General features: G+C 36.3%; 2 non-coding genes across 2 annotated transcripts; one reads left to right on the forward strand and one right to left on the reverse strand.

The window, feature by feature from the left end:
* Window positions 1–2,512: 2,512 nt before the first annotated feature.
* LOC112715609 (small nucleolar RNA R71) lies at window positions 2,513–2,620 on the reverse strand. Its single transcript, XR_003159867.1, has one exon. It is a non-coding gene; the product is annotated as a small nucleolar RNA R71 (small nucleolar RNA).
* A 14,987-nt stretch (window positions 2,621–17,607) lies between these two features.
* LOC112715251 (small nucleolar RNA R71) lies at window positions 17,608–17,715 on the forward strand. The gene has a single exon (XR_003159570.1). It is a non-coding gene; the product is annotated as a small nucleolar RNA R71 (small nucleolar RNA).
* Window positions 17,716–23,613: the final 5,898 nt, after the last annotated feature.

Genomic DNA, 23,613 nt, shown 5'->3' on the forward strand with positions numbered 1-23,613 from the left:
TTGGATGAAGGAAGTAGGAAAGTAGAGATTCAAGAGGGATAAAGCATCTCCATACACTTATCTGAAATTCCCACCAATGATTTACATAAGTATCTCTATCTTTATTTTACATTTATTTATATTTTAATTATCAAAACTCCATAACCATTTGAATCCGCCTGACTGAGATTTACAAGATGACCATAGCTTGCTTCAAGCCGACAATCTACGTGGGATCGACCCTTACTCACATAAGGTTTATTACTTGGATGACCCAGTGCACTTGCGCGTTTGTTGTGCGAAGTTGTGAAAAAGAGTGATATTACAATTGTGCGTACCAAGTTGTTGGCACCATTGAAGATCACAATTTCATCCACCAAGTTTTTGGCACCGTTGTCGGAGATTGTTCGAGTTTGGACAACTGACGGTTCATCTTGTTGCTTAGATTAGGTAATTTTCTTTTTGTTTCAACCTTTATTTTATTTTCAAAAAGTTTTCAAAAATCTTTCAAAATTTTTTCTTCTTTTTCGTTTTTCAAAAAAAATAATTTTTGAAAAAATCCAAAAAAATTTAATAAAATCATAAAAACCAAAAATATTTTGTGTTTCTTGTTTGAGTCTAGTGTCAATTTTTAAGTTTGGTGTCAATTGCATGTATTTAAAAACTGTGCATTTTTCGAAAAAAAATATCATGCATTGCATTCTTCATGATCTTCAAGTTGTTCTCGATAAGTCTTCTTGTTTGATCTTCATTTTTTCTTGTTTTGTGTCTTTTGTTGTTTTTCATATACATTTTTGCATTCATATTGTCTAAACATCAAAAATTTCTAAGTTTGGTGTCTTGCATGTTTTTCTTTTCTTGAAAATTTTTCAAAAATAAGTCTTGATGTTCATCTTGATCTTCGAAGTGTTCTTGGTGTTCATCTTGACATTCATAGTGGTCTTGCATGCATCATTTGTTTTGATCCAAAATTTTTATGCGTTGAGTCATTTTTATGTTTTTCTCTCTCATCATTAAAATTTCAAAAAGCAAAAAAAAATATCTTTTCCTTTTTTTTACTCATAAATTTCAAAATCTTTGGGTTGACTTGGTCAAAATTTTTTAAAATAATTTATTTCTTGTTAGTCAAGTCAAGATTTCAATTTCAAAAATCCTATCTTTTCAAAATCTTTTTCAAAAATTAAATCTTTTTCATTTTTTTTATTTTATTTTCGAAAATTTTAAAAATTGATTTTCAAAATCTTTTTCTTAATTTCATTTCAAATTTTTGAAGACTTTACTAACAATTAATGTGATTGATTAAAAAATTTGAAGTTTGTTAATTTCTTGTTAAGAAAGGTTCAATCTTTAAATTCTAGAATCATATCTTTTAGTTTCTTGTTAGTCAAGTAATCAATTTTAATTTTAAAAATCAAATCTTTCTAAAGTTCTTTTTCAAAATAAATTTCAATCATATCTTTTCAATCATATATTTTCAAACATATCTTTTTCAAATCATATCTTGTTCAAAACCAATTTCAAAATCTTTTCTAACTTCTTATTTTTTCAAAATTGATTTTCAAATCTTTTTCAACTAACTAATTGACTTTTTGTTTGTTTCTTATCTTTTTCAAAACCACCTAACTACTTTTCTCTCTCTAATTTTTGAAAATTCCTCACCCTTTTTCAAAATTCTTTTTAATTAACTAATTGTTTCAAATTTTAATTTTAATTTTATTTCTTCTCTTTTTTCGAATTTTAACTAATAATTAAAATAAAAACAAAAATATTTTTCTTTTCTTTTAGTTAATATTCGAATTCCCTTTCTCTCTCATCTTTCTCTATTTATTTATTCATTTACTAACATTTCTCTTCATCTCAAAATTTGAACCCTCTCTTCTCCTATGTGTTCAAATTTTTCTCTTCTCCTTCTTCTATTCTTTTCTTCTTCTACTCACATAAAGGAATTTCTATACTGTGACAAAGAGGATTCCACTTCTTTTCTATTATCTTCTTTTTCCTATGAGCAGGTGCAAGGACAAGGACATTCTTGTTGAAGCAGATCCTGAACCTGAAAGGACTCTGAAGAGGAAGCTAAGAGCAGCTAAAACACAACACTCTAAAGAGGACTTTACTGAAATTTTCAAAAAAGAAGTAGAGATGGCCGAACCCAATAACAATGGTGGAGGTGCAAGGAAGATGCTTGGTGACTTTACTACACCAAATTCCAACTTACATGGAAGAAGCATCTCAATCCCTGCCATTGGAGCAAACAATTTTGAGCTAAAGCCTCAATTAGCTCTGATGCAACAGAATTGCAAGTTTTATGGACTTCCATCAGAAGATCCTTTTCATTTCTTAACTAAATTCTTGCAGATCTGTGATACTGTTAAGACCAATGGGGTTGATCCCGAGGTCTACAGGCTTATGCTTTTCCCTTTTACTATAAGAGACAGAGCTAGAGTATGGCTCTCAACCTAAAGATATCCTGAACTCTTGGGATAAGCTGGTCACGACTTTCTTAGCCAAGTTCTTTCCTCTTCAAAAGCTGAGTAAGCTTAGAGTGGATGTTCAAAACTTCAGACAGAAAGAAGGTGAATCCCTCTATGAAGCTTGGGAGAGATACAAGTAACTGACCAAAAAGTGTCCCTCTGACATGCTTTCAGAATGGACCATCCTGGATATATTCTATGATGGTCTGTCTGAATTGTCTAAGATGTTATTGGACCATTCTGCAGTGGATCTATTCACCTAAAGAAGACGCCTACAAAAGCTCAAGAACTCATTGACATGGTTGCAAATAACCAGTTCATGTATACTTCTGAAAGGAATCTTGTGAATAATGGGACGCCTCAGAGGAAGGGAGTTCTTGAAGTTGATGCTCTGAATGCCATATTGGCTCAGAACAAAATGTTGACTCAACAAGTCAACTTGATTTCTCAAAGTCTGAATGGATTGCAAAATGCATCCAATAGTACTAAAGAGGCATCTTCTAAAGAAGAAGCCTATGATCCTGAGAACCCTGCAATGGCAGAGGTGAATTACATGGGTGAAGTCTATGAAAACCCCTATAATCCCTGATGGAAAAATCATCCAAATTTCTCATGGAAGGATCAATAAAAGCCCCAACAAGGCTTTAATAATGGTGGAAGAAACAGGTTTAGCAATAGCAAGCATTTTCCATCATCCTCTCAGCAACAGACAGAGAATTAAGAGCAGAGCCCCTCTAGCTTAGCAAACATAGTCTCTGATCTATCTAAGGCCACTCTAAGTTTCATGAATGAAACAAGGTTCTCCATTAGAAATTTGAAGGCGCAAGTGGGCCAGCTAAGTAAAAGAGTCACTGAAACTCCTCCTAGTACTCTCCCAAGCAATACAAAAGAGAACCCAAAAAGAGAGTGCAAGGCCATAACCTTACTTTGTGTGTCCGAATGCACAGAGGAGGAGGAGGACGTGAATCCCAGTGAGGAAGACCTCATGAGCTCATCTAGAGACTATAGATATTCCATTGAACCTCCTTTTACCATTCATGAGCTTTGATGACTATTCATCTTCTGAAGAAGATGAAGACATTGTTGAAGGGTAAGTTGCCCAGTATTTAAGAGCAATCATGAAGCTGAATGCCAAGCTATTTGGTAATGAGACTTGGGTGGATGAGCCTCCATTGCACATTAATGAACTGAATACATGGGTTCAGCACACTTTACCTCAAAAAAAAATAGGATCTTGGTATATTCTTAATACCCTGCACCATAGGCACCATGACTTTTGAGAAGGCTCTGTGTGACCTGGGGTCAGGCATAAACTTAATGCACTCTCTGTAATAGAGAAACTGGGAATCTTTGAGGTATAGGCTGCCAAATTCTCATTAGAGATGGCAGACAATTCCATGAAAGAAGGCTTGTGGACAAGTAGAGGACGTGCTAGTAAAGGTCGAAGGCCTTTACATCCCTGCTGATTTCATAATCCTATATACTGGGAAGGATGAGGACGAATCCATCATCCTTGGAAGACCCTTCCTAGCCACAGCAAAAGCTGTGATTGATATTGACAGAGGAGAGTTGGTCCTTCAATTGAATGAGGACTACCTTGTGTTTAAAACTCAAGGATCTCCCTCTGTACACATAGAGAGGAAGCATGAAAAGCTTCTCTCAATGCAGAGTCAAACAAAGCCTCAACAGTCAAACTCTACGTTTGGTGTTGGGAGGCCACAACCAAATTCTAAGTTTGGTGTTGAACCCCCACATTCAAACTCTAAGTCTGGTGTTGGGAGGTCCCAACAATGCTCTGAACATCTGTGAAGCTCCATGAGAGCTCACTGTCAAGCTATTGACATTAAAGAAGTGCTTATTGGGAGGCAACCCAATTTTATTTATCTATGTTATTTTCTTTTTTTTTAGGTTGATGATCATGTAGAGTCATAAAAGCAATTACAAAAATTAAAGAAAAATCAAAAACATCATTAAAAATAGCACACCCTAGAGGAGCAACTTACTGGCATTTAAACGCCAGTAAGGGTAGCAGAATAGGCATTTAATGTCCAGTCTGGCACCATTCTGGGCGTTAAACACCAGAAACAAGCAGCAGTCTGGCGTTAAACGCAAGGATTGCACAGCAAGGGCATTTTGTACGCCTAATAGGAGCAGGGATGATACATCCTTGAACCCTCAGGATCTGTGGACCCCACAGGATCCCCACCTACCCTCCCATAACACTCTTCCCCAAATACCCCTCACCAATCAAATCATATCCTCTTCCCTATATTCTCTTCAGCAATCACCTCCATACCTCTTCCCCAAAAACCCCCACCAACCTCACTTTAAAAATTCAAACACTTTTCCCTCCCAAACCCAACCCTAATGACTAAAACCCAACCCTCCCCTCACCCCTATATAAACCCCTCACTACTCCTTCATATTCACACAACACAAACACATTTCCCCCCTCTTGGCCAAAACACATATCTCCCTCCATCTCCTCCATTTTTTTCTTCTCCCCCTTCTTTTTTTCTTCTTTTGCTCGAGGGTGACCAAACCTTTTAAGTTTGGTGTGGTAAAAGCATTGCTTTTTGTTTTTCCATAACCATTTATGGCACCTAAAGCCGGAGAAACATCTAGAAAGAGGAAAGGGAAGGCAAAAGCTTCCACCTCCGAGTCATGGGAGATGAAGAGATTCATCTCAAAGGTCTATTAAGACCACTTCTATGAAGTTGTGGCCAAGAAGAAGGTGATCCCTGAGGTCCCTTTCATGCTCAAGAAAAATGAGTATCCGGAGATCCGACATGAGATCCGAAGAAGAGGTTGGGAAGTTCTTACCAACCCCATTCAACAAGTCAGAATCTTAATGGTTCAAGAGTTCTATGCCAATGCCTGGATCACTAGGAACCATGATCAAAGTATGAACTCGAATCCAAAGAATTGGCTTATAATGGTTCGGAGAAATACTTAGATTTCAGTCCGGAAAATGTAAGGTTGGCGTTCCACTTGCCAATAATGAAAGAAAATTCACGCCCCTACACTAGAAGGGTCAACTTTGATTAAAGGTTGGACCAAGTCCTCATGGACATATGTGTGGAAGGAGCTCAATGGAAAAGAGACTCAAGAGGCAATCCTGTTCAATTGAGAAGACCAGACCTTAAGCCTGTGGCTAGAGGATGGTTGGAGTTCATCCAACGTTCCATCATTCCTACTAGCAACCGATCTGAAGTAACTGTGGATCGGGCCATCATGGTCCATAGTATCATGATTGGGGAGGAAGTGGAAGTTCACGAGATCATACCTCTAGAACTCTACAAGGTGGCTGACAACTCATCCACTTTGGCAAGGTTAGCCTTTCCTCATCTCATTTGTCACCTATGCAAATTGGCTGGGATTGACATAGATGGAGACATCCTCATTGAAGAGGACAAGCCCATCACTAAGAAAATGATGGAGCAAACAAGAGAGCCCATTTATGGATCTCAACAAGAGCATGAGGAAGATCCTCATCAAGAATTCCCTGAGATGCCTCAAGGGATGCAATTTTCTCCACACAACTATTGGGAAAAACTCAACACCTCCTTGGAAGGCTTGAGTTACAACATGGACCAACTAAGGGTGGAGCACCAAGAGCACTCCATCATTCTCCATGAGATTAGAGAAGATCAAAGAGCTATGAGGGAGGAGCAACAAAGGCAAGGAAGAGACATAGAGGAGCTTAGGCATTCCATTGGTTCTTTGAGAGGAAGACACCACCCACACTGAGGTGGACTCATTCCTTAATCTCCTTATCTATTTATTTTCTGTTTTCGGTTTTTGAGCTTCATGTTTGTCTATGTTTGTGTCTTCATTACATGATCATTAGTGTCTAGTGCCTATGTTTTAAAGCTATGAATAATTCCATGAATTCTTCACCTCTCTTAAATGAAAAATGTGCTTAATTACAAAAGAACAAGAAATACTTGGATTTCAAATTTTATCTTGAAATTAGTTTAATTATTTTGATGTGGTGGCAATACTTTTTGTTTTCTGAATGAATGCTTGAACAGTGCATAATTTTGATCTTGTTGTTTACGAATGTTAAAATTGTTGGCTCTTGAAATAATGATGAACAAAGAAAAATGTTATTGATAATCTGAAAAATCATGAAATTGATTCTTGAAGCAAGAAAACGCAGTGAAAAAAAAGAATTAAAAAAATGGCAAAAAATAATAAAAAAGAGAAAGAAAGAAAAAGAAAAAGCAAGCAGAAAGAGCCAATAGCCCGTTAAACCAAAAGGCAAGGGTAAAAAAGGATCCAAGGCTTTGAGCATTAATGGATAGGAGGGCCCAAGGAAATAAAATCCAGGCCTAAGCGGCTACATAAAGCTGTCCCTAACCATGTACTTGTGTCATGAAGGTCCAAGTGAAAAGCTTGAGAATGAGTGATTAAAGTCGTGATCCAAAGCAAAAAGAGTGTGCTTAAGAGCTCTGGACACCTCTAATTGGGGACTTTAGCAAAGTTGAGTCACAATCTGAAAAGGTTCACCCAGTTATGTGTCTGTGGCATTTATGTATCCGGTGGTAATACTGGAAAACAAAGTGCTTTGGGCCACGGCCAAGACTCATAAAGTAGCTGTGTTCAAGAATCAACAAACTAATCTAGGAGAATCAATAACACTATCTAAAATTCTGAGTTCCTATAGATGCCAATCATTCTGAATTTCAAAGGATAAAATGAGATGCCAAAACTGTTCAGAAGCAAAAAGCTACTAGCCCCACTCATCTAAATGGGACTAAGTTTCATTGATATTGTGAGATTCATTGTATATTCTCTTCTTTTTATCCTATTTTGTTTTCAGTTGCTTGAGGACAAGCAACAATTTAAGTTTGGTGTTGTGATGAGCGGATAATTTATACGCTTTTTGGCATTATTTTTACATAATTTTTAGTAAGATTTAACTAGTTTTTAGTATATTTTTATTAGTTTCTAAGCAAAATTCACATTTATGGATTTTACTATGAGTTTGTGTGTTTTTCTGTAATTTCAGGTATTTTCTGGCTGAAATTGAGGGACCTGAGCAAAAATATGATTCAGAGGCTGAAGAAGGATTGCTGATGCTGTTGGATTATGACCTCCCTACACTCGAAATAGAATTTTTGGAGCTACAGAAGTCCAAATGGAGCGCTCTCAATTGCGATGGAATTTAGACATCCAGGACTTTCCAGCAATATATAATAGTCCATACTTTGTTCGAGCTTAGACGACGCAAACTGGCATTTAATGCCAGCTTTCTGCCATATTCTAGCATTACTACAAGAAAAATACCCATTCAGCCACACTTTTTTTAAGCTACATTTGAAAAGCGTAGCCTATTCTATAAATAGGCTATGCTTTTCTCCATGTTGCCTTTTTATAAGAAAAAAGGATACACAATTGTAGCATCATTTAAAAAGTTTAGCCTTAGGTATATTAGAAATCACTTATAAAGCGTAGCCGTAGGCTGATATCTATAGGTTCACTTTTCGTATCAAAGAGGACGCTTTTAGAGGGTAGCCTATTTGTTAAGTTTTGGGTGCATTTTAAAAGTGATGCCTATTGTATCTAGAGCAAAAAATTTGACACTAAGTGAATTTTTTCCCTCTTAACTTTTTTCCGGCGTAAGGACCCATTGGTCAATGGAGTAAAATTGATGATCTATTTAATCCTAAATTTGTGTTGTGAGGTTAGCTACTTGATTGTACATTGTGAGATATATTGAAGCTTCACAAGTAAATGCTTGAATGTGCTTTGTTGTAAAGGGTTTTTGAATTGATGACATGGTATTCGTGGTTGAAATCAAATAAGTTTTTAGTAGATTATCTTGTTACTAGAAATTGTTGATTTTTTGTGGCCCTCACCAGTAATAGATATCATTGAGATGTTCCTGTGTCTATTGCTTAAAAATCATAGTCCAGAACACTGTAAACAATTTTAAATGGGAGAAAAATAAAATCTTCAGAGGGTTGTAAATACAGTTGATTATAATTGAATAAACTAATAAGCGCCACATGACCGAGTTACTTTGAGTTTATGTTATAATTCTATGAAACTAAATTTTGTTATCTAGAATGTGTTCAGATGTGGCTAAAACTAATGCTTGAACTGTAATTTGATTATTATGGTTTGTCTCCTCCAAAGTAGAACCAAATAATGTAACCTTTGGTTAATTTACTTCATTTTTTAATCTTATATATCTGCAGCGTCTAATTTGAACCAATGGATGGTACAACAAGCATCTAATTAACCAAATGCTCTTATTTATTGAAATGTATCTAGTCTGCATTGGATGTACATTAGTAATCTGACTTAAAATTTGGGGGTGCAACCGCCATCTATCAAGATATCATCACCCTTTTCTTGCACCTGCTTTCAATATTGAACAATTAATTAATTTAGTGATTCAATCATGCCACCTTTAATTAGATGCAGTAGAGCAGAGGCCTTAGATGCTCAAATTGTACATCCATACATCTCTATTGTTTATTGAACAATAGTCCTGTATCTGTATGCTTTTTGTTTATTTATTCTAACTTCATATATTAATATAATTAATTTTCTTTAATTGTAATAGATGTGATCACTTTTACATGCCAAGGGTTTTAAATGGAATGATATTATTTGGGATTTTTTCTTTTCTTCCAATGTACATGCAACTTGTTAATATTAAAAAAAAGGGAGGTGGACATATTAGGAGTAAAAGGAAGAAAAAATGAATGACCAAGTGAATTTAAAAGTTTAAAAATTTCAATTCATGAAAATTAATTTCTGTGAGTAAATTTGGTTTCTTTTGCATTAGAATGTGAAACCAATTTTTGCAAATTGTTTTATAGATATACACGTTGAAAAATAGTGGTTTTGTAGAATTTTGTGTCTTTGAAGTTGGATTGATTGAAAATTTTTGGTACCCTTTCAAGCAGAATCTTGCATCTCTAATTTATGTTGTTACTACTTGAGTTTTCTGTTTTAATTATTGTAGTTAACTTGTTATTACTGTGATTCTATTCTATTGGTTGATTCTATTAGTTGATTCATATTCTTGTTATTTTTCTTTTTCCATTTTTTTGTTTTTACTATGATTTTCTATTTAGGTTGTTACTATCATTTCTATACTGTGATTTTTCTTTTGTCATCATCTTCTAACTGCTTCTCACTGCTCACCCAGTACCACCAGTGTCTGCTGTCTTTGCCGCCACTCCTCTATTTTACAGCCTCTGAGCTACGAACTCTATCGCCAGTTCCATCTTCACCTGGCCGTTGAACACCCTTAACTTACACCAAGAGGACCATGACTCGCCTTTTGCCTTCTTACATAGATATCATTGGGTAAAAGATGCTTTATCTATTTATTATACTCCACTAACCACCTCTTGTAAGTAAGAATAGTTAAATAGTTTATTATATTTGAATAAATTATTATCTTTTCATATGAAATTATGAATGCAACTTTGTAGAGTAGAACTGCATTTGATACTGTACATGTTATACGTACTGACCACTTTCTTTTCTGGAAGAAAAATAGTTATTAAATTTATCTTTTGGGTTTGGGGTTCTACCTGGTGCCATGATCCATCTCTTTCACAGGGATTCCCAACCTATAGCCAAACTACAAATATATGTATAGACGAACAAATGCACTTAAAAGTGCTCCTGCTCATGAACCAGCTTTTATATTTTTTATTTTCAAAATTTCTCTAAAAAAGTTAAACCAAAGTCTATCACTGTATGTTCAAGACAAGTGCTACTATGTTAGATAAAAAGATTTCTAAAAAAAAATTTCTTTTAAATGCTATAGATAAAAGGATTTGCACATATCTAAATATCCATCCGTCTTTAATTTTTATACATTTCAAACTATTACAGACTTAAATATTAGAATTTCTTACATGTATACACCGCACATATAATGGAACACAATTTAATATTTGCTTGAATTCTCTAAATAAAATGTTTTATTTTTTATTTTTATTTTTTATCTACATGTAATGAGTCAAGTTCTGCATTTTTGTTTCTGAAAATATGTTTATCTATTACATCTAGGGATCTGTAGGCAATAAGACATAAGGTGTGGCTATTTTTTTTAATATGACCATGGAGTAAGGCAGTAAAAGAGAAATTTAATTATTTTATCATGGAGTAAGGCAATAAGACAGGGTACCCTGCTCAACTTAATTTAACAGATATTAAGAAAGAAATGGTAGTTAGAAATTTGGTCCCTTGCTTATCATTGCATATTCATTTTTTATTGCCTTTTCTATGTGCCTCCTGTTTAGTTTTCACTTCTGGTTTAAGATTATCTGCATAACTAGGTGGAAAGATTTAGGCACTTCTGTTTCTAGTCAACGTAACTGGAGTTTGGTAGTCTTCCTATGTCAGTCCATGTCTAGTCTGTAGTTTTTCTAGTGCCATCGTGGTATTTACCGAGAGAGGGGGTGTGGATTTATGTTGTAGTTAACTTGACTGACATGTATAATTATATTTCAACTATAATTATATTTGGTAAATACTGCAGCAATCGGAACCTGGAATGAGGCTAGAAGAACTAGAAGCTTTATTACAAGACGCCCAACAGTCTCCGATTGATGTGAATAGTGGCCATGGATCAACTCATTTTCCGAACTTAGATATGGTATGTCCTTATCTATTCCTTGTTCCATAGTTTTTTACTTGCATTAACACTAATTGCTATGGCTGAAAATGTTTGTTGCCTTTATTAACACCGAAGTTGAATTGCTATGGCTGAAATTTGTTTGTGCAATTCTGGTTGTTGTTTCTCTGATTTTGTGCACTTGATACATATGAATTTGTCCCTATATCTAATTTAAGTGTGAAAGTCTGGTTAATTAGTGCATGAAAAATGCTATAGGGACGTATCAGAATTGTGTTAAAGAAAATGGAAGAAAGAAACACCTACAGATTTTCATGGTTTAGAATGAAACAAGATAATACATAATTCCTTGAATTCACCTCTTTTGCCGTGACCATGTTATTTTTTTTAGTATATGCTTTCTTGGTTTACTATGTGTATGTGTTCCATTTAATTTTTATAATTATGAATGTCATTATAAATATTATTTTAACTACTTTTCTATATAATTATGTAGGGTAACAATAAAGATTAAGCAATGAAGATTAAGCTGACTATTATTGTGGTTTATTGGCTAAGATAGAGTGTTATTTAGAATCTTTACATGTATGGTTGACTAATGACTTTTATTAGAAGATACTTTTATTGGCTAAGTGATATTATGGTTTTGATATGGCTATGCTTACTTTAGTGTGAGATGTATGAATTTTTACAGTTAACTTCATTCTAGTACTTTTGGATCAATATTATAAATATATTTTGGTTAGAGATTATTTTTTATTATTTAAAGAAATTATTTAGTATAATTATGTATTTATTTTTATTTTGTAATATTCAACTCATTTAAATAAAAATGCAGAATTATTATACATGTAATTATATTGACTATTATGTTGTATTAATAATTATTATTATATATATATATATATATATATATATTATACAGAAAAAAAACGAGACCTAAGGCTACACTTATATATAATAGCTATAGTATACACAAAAAAATGAGACCTAAGGCTACACTTATATACAATAGCTATAGTATACAAAAAAAAGAAGAACCTAAGGCTACGCTTATAAAAAGTAGCTATGGTATACAATGTGGCTACGCTTTATAGGTGATGCAGTAGCGTTGAAAAGCATAGCCTATTCTGGAAAAATGAAAGCTAAAAAGCGTAGCCTTTGGTCCTGGATAGCATCACTTGAAAAGCGCACCCTATTCCCATATGCCAAAAGTGTAGCCCTTGGTGCAGAAAAGCGTAGCCTTTATGAAAAGGCAACGGCCGAATAGGAATCACCCCAAAAAGCATAGCCGTAGCCCAAAAAGCGTAGCCGTAGCCTAAGGCATCATTTTTTTTCACTTTTGGCTACACTTTTTAAGTGTACCTGAATGGGTGTTTTTCTTGTAGTAAACGCCATAAACAAGTTGCAAAGCAGAGTCAAACGCCAGAAACAAGTTACAAACTGGCGTTCCAACTCCAAGGAAGACCTCTACACGTGAAAGCTTCAATGCTCAGCCCAAGCACACACCAAGTGGGCCCAGAAGTGGATTTCTGCATCATTTACTCATTTCTGTACCCCTAGTAACTAGTCTAGTATAAATAGGACTTTTTACTGTTGTATTTTCATCTTTGGATCTTGGCATCTATCTTTGATCAGTTTATGCGATCTTAGACATTGGGGGCTGGCCTCACGGCTATGCCTGAACCTTTATCACTTATGTATTTTCAACGGTGGAGTTTTTACACACCATAGATTAAGGTTGTGGAGCTTTGCTGTTCCTCGAGTATTAATGCAAATTACTACTGGTTTCTATTCAATTCATGCTTATTCTTATTCTAAGATATTCATTCGCACTTCAACCTGATGAATGTGATGATCCGTGACACTCATCACTATTCTCACTCATCACCTGCGAAAGCTAGAGTTTGTATCTCTTGGATTCCTAGTCCTCGACGCATGGTTGCCTCTCCTGACAACAGATCCTTCTATTCCGTGAGATCAGAATCTTCATGGTTTAAGCTAGAATCCATTGGCAGCATTCTTGAGATCCGGAAAGTCTAAACCTTGTCTGTGGTATTCCGAGTAGGATCTGGGATCTGATGACTGTGACGAGCTTCAAACTCGCGACTGTAGGGCGTGGTGACAGACGCAAAAGGATAGTAAATCCTATTCCTACATGATCGAGAACCAACAGCTGATTAGCCATGCGGGGAACCGTAGAGGACCTTTTTCACTGAGAGGATGGGAAGTAGCCATTGACAACGGTGACGCCCTACATACAGCTTGCCATAGAAAGGAGTATGAAGGATTGGATGAAGGCAGTAGGAAAGCAGAGATTCAAGAGGGATAAAGCATCTCCATACACTTATCTGAATTTCCCACCAATGATTTACATAAGTATCTCTATCTTTATTTTACTTTTATTTAAATTTTAATTATCAAAACTCCATAACCATTTGAATCCGCCTGACTGAGATTTACAAGATGACCATAGCTTGCTTCAAGCCGACAATCTCCGTGGGATCGACCCTTACTCACGTAAGGTTTATTACTTGGATGACCCAGTGCACTTGCTAGTTAGTTGTGTGAAGTTGTAAAAAAGAGTGATATTATAATTATGCGTACTAAGTTGTTGGCACCATTGATGATCACAATTTCGTGAACCAGTTACGCTTTGAGCGCCAGGGCCTCCAAACAGCACGACCATGCCTTCTTCAAAGGACCATAACTTGAGCTACAGATGTCCGATTGATGCGCTTCTAGTTACGTTGGAAAGCTGACATTCAGAGCTTTCCAATAGTATATAGAAATCCATGTTTTGCATGAAATTGAAGCACAAGTGAAAGGCATCTTTAAGGCCTAAAAACCAACCAAGCAAGTGCTCACACCAAGGCTCGAAGAGGGGAACCACTTAGCGCTCAACCAAAGACCCAGCGCTCAAATGTATACGTTCACTAAGTCACCTTTATTGTGACTTTCACACTTGGGAGGCCATCCTATGCACTAAGTAGCGCTAAAAAATTGAGCATAGCGCTCACTTAGTGAACGCTTGGAGAGCTAGCCAAGGAAGGGAGGCAACACAAGGCATGTGAAGCGCTACGTTCACAATCCTAACTGAGCGCTCCACTGGAAGCATGCCCCAACCCATTTTTAAACAAATTCCTCCTGACCCATGCCACTTGAACCAAGCCATCTGGATCCATTCTTCTTCAAATCCAAAGCAAGCAAAGCCCATGGACATCACTTAAAGGCACAAGAAATAATTAGATTAAGAATTTCATTTTAATTGTAATTTGTTTTCAATTTCAATTTCATTTTCATTTTGTAAAAATCCTATAAAAAGGCATCAGTTTCATTTTCAAAAAGAGGGGAGGCTGGCTCTAATAGAGAGCAGTAGGAGTAGGAGTAGAATAGAGAGCTCTTGTAAACACTTTTAATTTTCTGCACTTTCATTGAATTCAATTTCACTTATGCACTTTCAATCTCCACAATTCTCTTCTGCAATTTCTTTTTTTGCACTTTTACATTTTGCTTGAGCTGAGCTTGTTTTCTATGCAATTTAAATTCTTTGCCTCCTTGCTAATTTTCCTTTCTGAAATTTTACATGAGTTTGCTGTGAGCTTGATTTACATTTCTAAGCAATTTAAATTTCCCTGCACCTCAATCCCCTTTTCTATTGATGCAATTTACTTTCCTTGTCATTTAAGATTCTATCACTTGCTCTAAGCTTTCATTTACTGCCTCTTTAATTTTCAGCACCCAATCCCCTTTACATTTACTGCAATTTACATTTCTTGTCATCTAAGCTTCTGCAATTTACATTCTGCGACCTAAATTTCTTGTTGCTTCAATTTCATCCAATTCACCAATGTTAGCTTTACTAAACTAATCACTCACTAAAGTTGCTTGATCCATCAATCCCTGTGGGATCGATCTCACTCTTGTGAGTTATTACTACTTGATGCGACCCGGTACACTTGCCGGTGAGTTTTGGGTGGAAATCTTAATTTTCCCTCCTCAGTGGAAGCAATTGCCTTCCCTTTCCTCTTTCTAGAGGTTTCTCCTACCTTAGGTGCCATTAATGGTTATGGAAAAATAAAAGGCAGAGCTTTTTCCCACACCAAACGTAAAAGGTTTACTCATCCTCGAGCAAAAGAAGAAAGAAGGCAGTAGAAGAAAAAGAAATTGAGGAGATGCTAGTGTATTAGTGGTTCGGCTAAGGGGGGAAGAAGTGTTTGTGATGTGTGAAATTGAGGGTGGTAAGGAGGGGTATTTATAAGGTAAGGGAGGGGAGGGAATCCATGTGGAAAGGGGTGGGTTTGGGAGGGAAATGTTTTGAATTTGAATGGTGAGGTAGGTGGGGTTTTTTGAGGGATTTTTGGGGAAGAGTGGATGGATGTGAGTGGTGGAGAGATTATGGGGAAGAGGGTAGGATTTGATAGGTGAATGGTGTTTGGTGAATAGTATTATGGAAAGGTGTGAAGAGGAGAGAGAGTGAGTTGGGGTAGGTGGAGATCCTGTGGGGTCCACAGATCTTGAGGTGTTAAAAATTTCTCATCCCTGCACCTTTCTGGCATTTAAACGCCCTCTGTGTGCCATTTCTGGCGTTAAACGCCAGGCTAATGCTCCTTTTTGTCGTTAAACGCCAGTCTGGCTGCCAATTCTGGCGTTTAACTCCCAGGATGCTGCCATTTTGGGCATTAAATGCCCATTTTGCTATCCTTACTGGCATTAAGCTCGTCCTCAAGGGTGTGCTGTGTTTTATGCTGTTTTTTATTCTGCTTTAATTATGCAGCTATTTTTGTGACTCTATATGATCATCAACCTAAAGAAAACATAGGCTAACACTAGAAAATAAAATGAAAAAGTAATTAATATAGATAAATAAGGTTGGGTTGTCTCCCAATAAGCGCTTCTTTAATGTCAATAGCTTGATAGGAAGCTCTTACAGAGCTTCACAGGTGCTTAGAGCATGATTGTGGCCTGCCGACACCAAACTTAGAATTTGAATATGGTGGCTCTGCTTGACTCTGTATGGAGAGAATAGGATGAAGCTTTTCATGTTTCTTCTCCATGTTTACAGAAGAAGATCCTTGAGCCTTAAACACAAGGTAATCCTCATTCAATTGAAGGACTAGCTCTCCTCTGTCCACATCAATCATAGCCATTGCTGTGGCTAGGAAGGGTCTTTCAAGGATGATGGATTCATCCTCCTCCTTTTCGGTGTCTAGGATTATGAAGTTAGTAGGGATGTAGAGGCCTTCAACCTTCACTAAGATATCCTCTACAAGGCCATAAGCCTTTTTCATTGATTTTTCTACCATCTCTAGTGAGATTCTTGCAACTTTTACCTCAAAGATTCCTAGTTTCTCCATTACAGAGAGTGGCATGAGGTTTATACCTGACCACAAGTCACACAGAGCCTTCTCAAAGGTTATGGTGCCTATAGTACAAGGTATTAAGAACCTTCCGAAATCCAGTTTCTTCTGAGGAATTTTCAACTAAACCAAGGCATTCAGTTCATTAATGAGGAATGGAGGTTCATCCTCCCAAGTCTCATTACCAAATAAGTTGGCATTCAGCTTCATGATTGCTCCTAGATACCGAGTAACTTGCTCTTCAACAATATCTTCATCTTCTTCAGAGGAAGAATACTCATCAGAGCTCATGAATGACAATAGTAAGTTCAGTGGAATCTCTATGGTCTCTGTATGAGCCTCAGACCTCATTAGAAAACTTCTTAGTGGTCAGTGGACGTCTACTGAGGTCTTCATCACTGGAGATCACTGCCTTTTCCTCCTCTGTAGGTTCGGTCATTTTGGTTATCTTGATGGCCTTACACTCTTTCTTTGGATTCTCTTCTATATTGCTTGGGAGAGTACTAGGAGGAGTTTCAGTAACTCTTTTGCTCAGTTGACCCACCTGTACCTCCAAATTTCTGATAGAGGACCTTGTCTCAGTCATAAAACTGAGAGTGGCCTTAGATAGATCAGAGACTATGTTTGCTACAGAATTCTCTGTTTGTTGCTGAGAATATGATGGAAAATGCTTGCTATTTCCAAATCTATTTCTCCCACCATTATTATTATTGAAGCCTTGTTGAGGCTTCTGTTGATCCTTCCATGAGAAATTTGGATGATTTATCCATGAAGGATTATAGGTGTTTCCATAGGGTTCTTCCAGGTAATTCACCTCTTCCATTGCTGGATTTTCTGGGTCATAAGCTTCTCCTTCAGAGGAGGCTTCTTTAGTACTGCCAGATGCAACTTGTAATCCAGTCAGATTTTGAGAAATCATATTGACTTTCTGAGTCAATATCTTGTTCTGAGCCAATATGGCATTCAGAGTATCAATTTCAAGAACACCTTTCTTCTAAGTCATCCCATTATTCATAGGATTTATTTCAGAAGTGTACATGAACTGGTTATTTGCAACCATCTCAATCAGTTCCTGAGCTTCTGCAAGTGTTTTCATATGAAGTAATCCACCAGCAGAATGGTTCAATGACATCTTGGACAATTCAGACAGACCATCATAGAATATGCATATGATGCTCCATTCTGGAAGCATGTGAGAAGGACACATTTTGCTTAATTGCTTGTATCTTTCCCAAGCTTCATAGAGAGATTCACCTTCCTTCTATTTGAAGGTTTGGACTTCAACTCTAAGCTTGCTCATCTTCTGAGGTGGAAAGAATTTGGTCAAGAAAGCATTGACCAACTTATTCCAAGAGTTCAGGCTTTCTCTAGGTTGTGAGTCCAACCATATCCTAGCTCTGTCTCTTACAGTAAAAGGGAAAATCATAAGTATGTAGACCTCGGGATCAATCCCATTTGTCTTAACAGTGTCACAGATCTGCAAGAACTCAGCTAAGAACTCATGAGGATGTTTCGATGGAAGTCCATGAAACTTGCAATTATGCTACATTAGAAAAATTAATTGAGGCTTAAGCTCAAAGTTATACACTACAATGATAGGAATTGAGATGCTCCTTCCATAGAAGTTGAAAGTTGGTGCAGTATAGTCACCAAGCATCTTCCTTGCATCTCTGGCATTGTTGTTGGGTTCGGCTGCCATGTCTACTTCTTTTTCGAAATTTTTTGTAAGGTCCTCTCCGGAGTGTTGTGCTTTAGCTTCTCTTAGCTTCCTCTTCCGAGTCCTTTCAGGTTCAGGATCAGCTTCAACAAGAATGTTTTTATACCTGTTTCTGCTCATATGAAAAAAACGAGAACAAAGGAATTAGTGGAATCCTCTATGTCACAGTATAGAGATTCCTTGAGGTGTCAGAAGAAAAGAAGAATAGCGGAATGAGGTAGAAAGAGAATAAGAAGAATTCAAACACAGAGGGAGAGAGATGGTTCGAATTATAAGTAGAAGAGAAGTGTTAGCAAATAAATATAACGAGATGAGAGAGAGTATTCGAAAATTAAAACTAAAACAATTAGTTAATTAAAAAAAATTGAAAAAGTTGGTTAGTGAAATTCGAAAATTGGAGGTGGAAAAGTGGTTAGGAGGTTTTGAAAAAGATAGGAAATAGTAATTAGTTGGAAAAGATTTGAAAATATTTTTGAAAAGATAAGAAGTTAGAAAAAGATTTTGAAATGAAAATTTTAAAAAGATATGATTGAAATTTATTTTGAAAAAAGAGTTAAAAAGATTTGATTTTTAAAATTAAAGTTGATTACTTGACTAACAAAAAACTAAAAGATATGATTCTAAAATTTCAAAGATTGAACCTTTCTTAACAAGAAAGTAACAAACTTGAAATTTTTTAATCAAAACATTAATTGTTAGCAAGGATTTTCGAAAATATGAAATAAGTTAAGAAAAAGATTTTTGAAAAATTAGTTTGAAAATTTTCAAAAACATAAAAAAAATTGAAAGTTGAACATTTAAAATATGTTTGATGCAAAAAGTTATGAATTAAAACATGAAAAATTGAGAAAATTCGAATTGGAAACAAAATTACCTCCCTTGTGTCATCCTGGCATTAAATGCCCAGAATGCTATCCATTCTGCCATTTAACGCCCACTTGGCTGCCTCTATGGGCGTTTAACGCCTAGCCAGATACCCTGGCTGGCGTTAAATGCCAGGAATCCTTTTTTACTGGGCGTTTTTCTAAACGCCCAGAATGCTGTCATTTCTGGCGTTAAACGCCCCAAAATGCTACCCATTCTGGCGTTTAATGCCCAGAATGATACCTTTACTGGCGTTAAACGCCTAAAATGATAGTCATTCTGGCGTTTAACGCCAAAAGTGCCTCTTTACTGGCGTTTTAACACCAATGAGCTGTTTTTCTCTGTGATTCTTCTACTTTATGTTCTATATTTTTTTATTTATTTTTAATTTGAAATTTTGACTTGACTAACAAGAAACAACTAAATTTTAAAAATTTTTTACCACGTAAACCCAAAATTTCAAAAATTATGAGAAGAAAAGGGAGAAGATAATTTTTTTTTACTTTTTGATTTTGAATAAGGAGAGAGAAAAATAACAAAATGAAACAAAACATAAAATTTTTAGATCAAAACAAATAATGCATGCAAGAACACTTTGAATGTCAAGATAAACACCAAGAACACTTTGAAGATCATGATGAACATCAAGAACATATTTTTAAAAAATTTTTAAGAAAAAAAAGACATGCAAGACACTAAACTTAAAAATTTTTAATGTTTTGACACTATGAATTTGAAAATGCACAAGAAAAACATGAAAAGACACAAAACAAGAAAATTTAAAGATCAAACAAGGAAAATCATCAAGAACAACTTGAAGATCAAAGAAGAAGAGAATGCATGAATTTTCGAAAATCAAGAAGAATTAAAACCTGCAATTGACACCAAACTTAAAATTTGACACTAGACTCAAACAAGAAAAATGATTACCCAATCTAAGCAACAAGATGAACTGTCAGTTGTCCAAACTCGAAAAATCTCCGACAACGGCGCCAAAAACTTGGTGCACGAAATTGCAATTACACTTTTACAACTCCGCACAACTAACCAGCAAGTGCACTGGGTCGTCCAAGTAATAAAACCTTACGCGAGTAAGGGTCGATCCCATAGAGATTGTCGGCTTGTAGCAAGCTATGGTCATCCTGTAAATCTTAGTCAGGAGGATTCAAATGGTTATGAGGTTTTGATAATTAAAAGATAAATAAAACATAAAATGCAATAAGGATACTTATGTAATCCATTAGGGGGAATTTCAGATAAGCGTTTGGAGATGCTTTGTTGCTTCTGAACCTCTGCTTTCCTATTTTCTTCATCCAATCATGCATGCTCCCTTCCATGGCAAGCTGTATGTTGGTGGATCACCGTTGTCAATGGCTACCATCCGTCCTCTCAGTGAAAATGATCCAGGTGCATTTTCGCACGGCTAATCATCTGCCGGTTCTCACTTGTATCAGAATAGGATCTCTCTATCCTTTTGCACACTGTCACTACGCCCAACATTCGCGAGTTTGAAGCTCGTCGAAGTCATCCCTTCCCTGATCCTACTCAGAATACCACAGACAAGGTTTAGACTTTCTGAATCTCAGGAATGCTGCCAATTGGTTCTAGCCTATACCACGAAGGTTCTATCCTAATGGACTCGAATGCTCTATTGTTAGGAGAGGCAAGTCAAATCCGTGGATCAGAGACCCAAGAGATTATACTCCGCCTATCGTCCAATGACTACATTGAATATCATGTAGACCGCTTGTGGTTGTCAGGCACGCGGATCTTGGCTAAGCGAGTAACGAAGATAGTGGGTGATTGTCACGGGTCACCCTTTCATTCTGACTTAACTGAATTAAGTACAAGAGTATATCTTGGAGAAGAAGTAGGCGTGAATTGAAAGAAAAAAATAGTACTTGCATTAATTCATGAAGAACAGCAGATCTCCTCACCTTAATCTATGAGGTGTAGAAACTCCACCGTTGGAGAATACATAAGAGAGAAAGGTCTAGGCATGGCCGAATGGCTAGCCTCCCTCAAAGTGATCAAAAGATCAAAAGATGATCAAAAGATGAAATACAATAGTCAAAAGTGCTATTTATACTAAACTAGTTACTAGGGATTACAGAAAATAAGTAACTAAGTGCAAATAGTGTAGAAATCCACTTTCGGGGACCACTTGGTATGTGTTTGGGCTGAGCTTTGAAGCTTTCACATGCATAGGCAATTCTTGGAGTTAAACGCCAGCTTGGATTCCAGTTTGGGGTTTAACTCCAGTTCTGGCGTTTTACGCCAGAAAAGGGTCTCTGGTGGGTGTTTGGATGCCAGTTTGGGCCGTCAAATCTCAGGCAAAGTATGGACTATTAAATATTACTGGAAAGCCCAAGATGTCTACTTTCCAACGCAAATGAGAGCGCGCCAATTGGGTTTCTGTAGCTCAAGAAAGTCCACTTTGAGTGCAGGAGGGTCAGAATCCAACAACATCTGCAGTCCTTTCTCAGCCTCTGAATCAGACTTTTGCTCAGATCCCTCAATTTCAGCCAGAAAATATCTGAAATTATAGAAAAACACATAAACTCGTAGTAAAGTCCAGAAATGTGATTTTTGCAGAAAAACTAATAAAAATATACTAAAAAGTAACTAAAACATACTAAAAACTATGTAAAAACAATGCCAAAAAGCGTATAAATTATCCACTCATCACACCACTTACCACCCATAAATAAATGGACAAGCTAAGGTATCTAACTAAGAAATTAAAAGGATCCTAGAGAATATAGTAAATCCCCATAGGAAAGATTAGAGAGCTAGATTAGGGGATGCCTTGTGGGCCTACCGAACTGCCCATAAGACTCTAATAGGCATGAGTCCCTTCCGGTTAGTCTATGGCAAATCTTGCCATCTCCCGGTTGAGATAGAGCACAAAGCGTGTTGGGCGGTTAAGGAGTGCAACATGGGGTTGCAAAAGGCGAGTGTAGAAAGGAAGCTACAGTTGGAAGAGTTAGAATGTTTGAGGTTGGAGGCTTATGATAATGCCCACATATACAAAGAAAGAACTAAAGCCGTGAATGATTGGCATATCAAGCAGAAGCAATTCCGAGTGGGTAATTTGGTGCTACTATACAATTCAAGGTTGAGGTTGCTACCTGATAAGTCCATATCTGATGAGATATTTTGGCTCGATTTGAGTGGATTTCATCACATAAACCTACACTTAAGCACCAAAATAGCATACTTTTGTGTTTGATCCCTAAATTTTGCCTAAATGTGAAAACATGAATTTTTGTCCTTAAATTGAGCAATTTAATTCCACTTTTATGCCATTCGATGCCAGGACATGTTTGTTGAGTGATTTTAGGTCCTAGAGGCAGGTTTTGCAAGGCAAAAGTGGAAGGAAGCATGTACAAAGGGAGAAAACATGAAGAAAACAAGGAGGAAGCATACAGCCATGCGTGCGTACACACAACGCTACGTGCGTACGCACAAGAAGGATTCTGCTAGTGTGCGTGCGCACAACCCACTGTGCATACGCACAGGAGGACATTTAGCAAAGTGTGCATACGCACATGTACCAGCGCATGCCTCCATTAAAAAGTCACGTGCTGCACGATTTTTGGGGGCCTTTAGCCCAATTTTGGAAGGCTTGGATGCTGAAATGAAGGTCTATATGAAGGAACAACAACATATAACAAAGGGGGAGCCATCTTAGAATAGGAACAACACATTTTTAGGAGTAGTTTTAGGGTAGTTTAGGTTAGGTTTTCTCTCAACTCTCTCTTAGGGTTTTCATTAGGGTTTTGTAGAATTTTATACTTCAAGTCTTGCTTTTGGATTTTTCAATTTACATTGTAAGTATTTATTTAATTGTCTCTTTTTACTACATTGCTTTGTCTACACTTTCTTATATTTTAGCTTCCTTTGTTAATATACATAGTGTTGTAATTTTGGATTTCTAGTTGGTTAATTTGATGTTTGATGCTTACTTTATGTTTGTTTGAGTTGCCTTTATTGATTTTGATCATTTATGGTTCATAGTTTTTAACATTTTCCCAATTTTGCCATGTTTTATGTTTATGCCCTCTATGTGTTTGATGAAATGCCAATTTTGATTATGGGGTAATTTCTACCCCTTGGCTTGGGGAAAATGAGTTTATGGATTATTAGAGCCATAATGTCCAACATTTAGTGATAATTCTTGGGTTGTTACTTGTTATTGTTTCCACTAACGCTAGCTTTTTACTAAGGTAATTAGTAAGTTAGCTAGGATTTGTGGATTAATAACAATTATGCTCACTTGACTTATCCTTCGATGTTAAGGGTTGACATAGTGAGATTAATCCATCATAATTATCATAGTTGTGGTTATGGTAAGGAAAAGATTCCATAACTCATCCCAAGTCAAGGTTTCATTTATGTTTTGAATTACATTTTCATCACTTTATAGTGTTACTTGTTTATATTGCATACGTAGTTCTTTTATTCCTTTATTAGTTTATTAATTGCAATTTTGCCTTGTTCTTTAATTCCTTTATTGCTTACTTCTTCATTGAAAACACCCATTTGCTTCTCACAACCAAAATTGTGTGCGCTCATTGGCATTAGTTCCTAGGGAGAACGACTCGGGAG

This window comes from Arachis hypogaea, chromosome 1 (genome assembly GCF_003086295.3).
Source record: "Arachis hypogaea cultivar Tifrunner chromosome 1, arahy.Tifrunner.gnm2.J5K5, whole genome shotgun sequence".
NCBI lineage: Eukaryota > Viridiplantae > Streptophyta > Magnoliopsida > Fabales > Fabaceae > Arachis > Arachis hypogaea.